The following is a 5,435-nucleotide window of genomic DNA, read 5'->3' as shown; positions in this document are numbered from 1 at the left end:
TGCTGAGAAATTAAGGCCGGTTTTACCTGTGACAGGCCCGCGGATTGGATTACAGGTGGACTGGGGGGGCGGGGCCACACTGTCAATTACCCTGTGTGGGGTTGTGATTGGCTCGGCTGGTGGCCTACCTGCGAGCTGTGGAGGGATTCAGGGTGAGCCAGAGGAGGAGCAGGGTTTAACAGCTGTGATTTTATCATCATGGGTCATTAATAAGGATAAATAATCACATTTCAAACTATATTCTTTAAAAAAAAAAAGAAAAGAAAAGGCAATGAAAAGATAAAAAGGACAAGAAGGAACATAAAACTAAGGATGCAACAGTTTAACAGTCACAATCACAACTGAAGCTTTATTAAAGGCACTGGATAAAATCTATGTTTTACAAGCAAGCAGTGTGCTGCTAATTTAAGAACTGGAAGAGCAGGAAACCAGACTTTGGCCACAATCACTGCAGAGAATAAAAAGAAAACTCATAGACTTGCAGAAACAAAATCTTCTTCTTAAAACTTATCTTTACAAAAAACTTCTGTGAGCACACAATTTAATTTCCAATATGTCTTATGACCTGATTAATGTTACTGCCTTATTTTTCATATATGCATATTTGCATATCTTATTTCACTTAGACCTAGACTGCCCTAGACTTTTGGGGGTCCTACACAGGATTTGTTTGTTGTTTTATTTTATTTATTTTCTGTTCTTATTACAGTGACCTTGTATATGACTATACCATATACTTTTACATTTAAAGTACATTTGTGCTAGATTTCTTTAGAGGAACTTCTAAATATAATAATTCATAGTGAGACAGTAAATTCTAGACCGGTTGAAACATCCATTATGTTCATTATAATATGTAGCTGATGCAATATGTAAAGAAGTATACCACTGTCTTAAAGTGACCTCCAAATGTAATTTATTTAACTGAAATCATCAATGGTTTTTGTTTTTTTTTGGTACCACAGTATCATGGTGACAGCAAATTACTCAGCCTTCAAATTGTTTATTTCTCCTGTCTCTAAGTTCAATGTTTTGTCAGTATTTGTTGGCAAAAATGGCACAAAATATTGTCAGTTTTTGTCGAGGAGGTTCAATTATTATTTTGTTATTGTCTCAAGTTCATTAAAAAAATTCTAGGGGCCACCAGAGGCCAGGGGCCCTAAGCAACTACTTATATCGCTTAATGGGTGGGTCTGGCTCTGATAACTATTGTTGCAATTGTTTAATTTAATTACATTGCCATCCTGATGTTTTTTGGTTTTTTTTACTTCTGTTTCAACCATGTCAAACACCTTGTAACTTTTTTTCAATGCGCTGTATATATAAAGTTTATTACTATTAAAAAAATCTGTGTATCTGCAGGTAACAAGTACTGATGCGATACTTTTCCCCAAATGTCAGATCTGTATATCTTTTAATGTTAGTTAACATGATGCTAAACACCAACATGTTTATGATGAAACAGGCAAAGAACGATAGGCATTTTTCATCAGGTGCCCACATGAATAATGAAACAGGTTTAACTTGCTGTGGCCATGAAGAAATCCCTCTCGTATGGGTTTCAGATCTCAAAGATGGGGGGCCAAAATCCACAGGTTAGTTACAAAATATGTTCTTGGGTTTATCTGAAGTTTGACAAGTCAAGTGAGTATCTTCTATTATTAGTTATTTTGGTGCGAAATTCAGAGAGAGACTTAAAAAAACTGTATCCTTTCATCGTCATGGCCGATACTTGGTCTGCTTAATAAAGTCAGAATCGGCATCAATACTAGTCTGGTGTATCAGGTCGGTGCTTCACTACTTCAAATGTGAAACTTTCTGACCATGGCCATGAACATGTTGTATACTGTTATAGAAATTTATGGTGTTTGCGGTGATAAACTGTGACTTTATAGCAACTTCATCACAATTAATTGCAAGAACAAATCTAAATCTGAAATCCACAAATTTATGACAACTGGGCAAACTCCATCTACTGATACAGATCCTGTGACACAGTCGAAAGCTCCTACACAGAGAGTTTCCCTACTGAATGGACCTTGTGGTGAGATTGTTTTCTCCACCTCTAATTAAAAGTTTTAGAACATGCAGGATCACTTGAGTTCATTAGTTATGAATATCATAAACCATCAACTATGGTTTTAGAAATACTTGTATTTAAAGGTCTAGTAGTGGTGGAGATAGCTAATGGAGCTGCTCATTCGCAATTAATGACGGTAACCTGCGGAAACATGGTGGCCACCCTCCAGGCTCCCCCCAGGTTGCCCAGGTAAGTAACCAACTTCATTTTGAGCCATAAAACCCCTTTAGCATTGTTAACTGTGTGGGCAAGGCTAATCAAAGGAGGCTGGGACACACTCTGTAACCCTGTGGGATCTATGGGCTATGACACATGCAATGTAACTGGAAATGCAAGGGTGGAGGGTTACAGCAAGTGACGGTGTCCGCTCAGGTGCTCTTGGATGCACTAACAGAACTTTTGGGTACACTCAATTTGATGGGGGCCGATATACACAATAGAATGTTTGCATATAGAAAGCATTTGTTTATGGTCTTTTATTACAGACTTTTTCAATAACTACAGAATTGTATATCTCTACTTTTCGTACAAAAATATTCTGACCCAATGCGTACATCTTAGTAAAACAGATCAGTCATTTCCATGTTGTAGTGTGCCAGGTATTGAGTCTTTGAGAAAGCGCAGACCAGATTTCACTGCACATGTGTTTTACCCCACTGGTATGATGTGATATGACGCAATGACTTCTCCTCTTTTTAACTTCCTTATAACAAAGCTAACAGTGGTAACACAGTTAACAATGCTACAGGGGGTTCGCAGGTTAAAACTAGACCACTTACTTGGACAGCATTACAAGCAGTCATAGCTGAATTAGTGGTGCCACCAGCTTACGTTAGTGCCCACAAGACCCAGGAGGTGTGCAGTGCAATAAAGTCAAGGGAAGCAAAATAAACCTACAGATCAACATGGGTTAGCAGTCAAAAATAATCCCTGTGGTCAACCGATTATTGGTTAACCATTGACATCTCTAATTCTAAGGTAATGAAAACACAATGATTCTTATTTCCATGTGATTACAAACTAATAAGATCATTGTAATGAACATTATTTCTGCCTATAGATGCTCCTAAAAACTACACACGGGACCTTTAAATACTGAAAGGTTAGACCTGTCTGGTTACATATTTGAGCATTCTGTGTGCCTGAAAAGTTGAAAAAATCTACTTCAGTAAATAAATTAATGAAATGAAGTAGAATATAATGTAAAAGTAGGTGAACTGTGAAGGTTAGGATTGCTTTCCTCCATTACATCCCCAGAAAAAGACTGAAACTCTCCAAAAAATGTATTCCCATGGCTGTGAGTCAGTTTATATCCTGCCTAACTGTAAGTCAACCTTTATCCTCAGTTATAAAGAAATACTCCCACCTGTGTCACTGTTCGCGGATGATGACACAGAAAGTTTGTTTACATTCTCCTGGAGGACAGATTACCATCGCCTTGCACAGCTGCAGGTAAGAAACAGGCAAATTAGTCCTGAAACCTATAGAATCATCAAAGGGTGCAAATGAAACGACGAATTAACATGCAACCAAATCAGGGGGGCCACTCTTAACGGTTAACAACTTACAGCATCCTACAGCAAGTAGAAGCAAATTACTGTCAGTGCAGAGTTTTTCTGTAGAAGTCTGAAATTAAAAATAAAAACAATAAGGTGCCAACTTTAAACAAGTTTATCTATCTACAGTGTATTTTAAGCTGCTTTGAGCTAATGTTACAAACTGTATTTGCCTCTACTTTTCATAATCCTCTGCAACAAGCTGTGATGATTGGGACACAAAAACGCATTCAACAATAAAACCTTAAAACCCAATAACAGGAGATAAAAAGAAACACCCTGAGTGAAAACAAACAGCTTTGTTAGAGACAGTGGAAGCTTAAAAGATGCTATCAGCAATATTCAAAGTTTCTCCCCACAAACAGACACTGAGACAGAAACTAACAGTAATTCCCCCTCCCCCCACTCCACTCTCCCTCTCAAACAGAGACAACCTCCTGCTCCTGGATCCTGGTTTACTGTTTATTTATCCCAGTGGAAGGACACCTGCTTCTCCTGGAGCTTGTTTGTGTTTGCACTGTGGACATGGGATAATACAGCGAGGGAGGGATATGTGGATCTGTGTGGTTTTCTGTATCTGCGTGAGGCTGGAAATGTGTGCCAGGACTGCTGATGGTGGGTCTGACTCGGTGCTGAGTCGACAAAAGAGACGAGAGACCTACGGGGGAAAACAGACAAAAGACAACGAGTACGGACCAAAGCGTGGGATCAAACCTGAGTAAAGACCTGCTGAGATATTCTCGGGAAGAAGAAGATACAGCAGACCTTTGAGTAAAAGCATGAATACTACAACACAATACTCCGATACAAATCCTAAAAGTAAAAGTACTCGGTCTGTAGACGAATTGCCAGTATGACTGATGTATTATATAACATTATGAGACTATCACTACACATGCAGCCATTTGGCATTTTATTGTTGTGGCTTCTCAGGGTGGCACTAGTTTAAACTACTCTATACACTTTATTTACAGTAAATTTACAGTTAACTCCAGGGGTTCACGACCCAGGGGTAGGACCCCTCCAAAGGGTCACAAAATAAATCTGGAGGGTTGGGAGATGATTAATGGGGTGGGAAAGAATAAGGAGCGACACATGTTAGTATTCAGCTTTTTTACTTTTTTCCTTTCTTTGTTAAATTTCTAAAAGGTTGAATATTTTAAATAGTTATGTCAATGAAACCATCTGAGAAGTTTTAGGGGAAATGTATCTTTGGTGGAAATGCTAACACATTTGAAATGTAACAACGTGTCCCAAGTAGACACTAATTTTCTATAAGGGGTCACAAGTAAAAATGTCGGGGCACCCAGTTGCTCATTAGGTAGAGCGGGTGCCCCAAGCACAAAGACTTTGTCCTTCCTGCAGTGGCCAAGGGTTTGATTCCAACCAATGGCCCTTTACATGTCCCTTTCACTTAAAATTTATCCTATCCATTAAAGGCCAAAAAAAAATAAAAAATCTTAAAAAATCTAAATCTGTAACTAATAAATTGTTGTGGTAGTGTTAAAAACAAAGAAACCCGAAAAAGTAGTTGATTAGATGAACATAACATTAGGTGTTTTTGTATTTCACCTGTCACATAGTATATGCTCAGCAAAGCCTGGACGTCACTGTTGGTCCATTTGTCTATGTTTTCTTCCTTTTTTTAAGTACCAGACATTGTTTGTGTTTTGTGTTGTTTGTTGTTTACACAGCTAACAGCTTTTTAAAAATGGCAGTTGTCAGTGCTGCTTGTGGCTCGTGCTCATCCAATCAATGTACACTTGCCTCACTCAGGGTTCCTCTAGAGCTGAAAGTGT

This window comes from Epinephelus moara, chromosome 14 (genome assembly GCF_006386435.1).
Source record: "Epinephelus moara isolate mb chromosome 14, YSFRI_EMoa_1.0, whole genome shotgun sequence".
Taxonomy (NCBI): Eukaryota; Metazoa; Chordata; class Actinopteri; order Perciformes; family Serranidae; genus Epinephelus; species Epinephelus moara.
The sequence above is the reverse complement of the archived record's forward strand: the minus strand, read 5'-3'. Positions refer to the sequence as shown.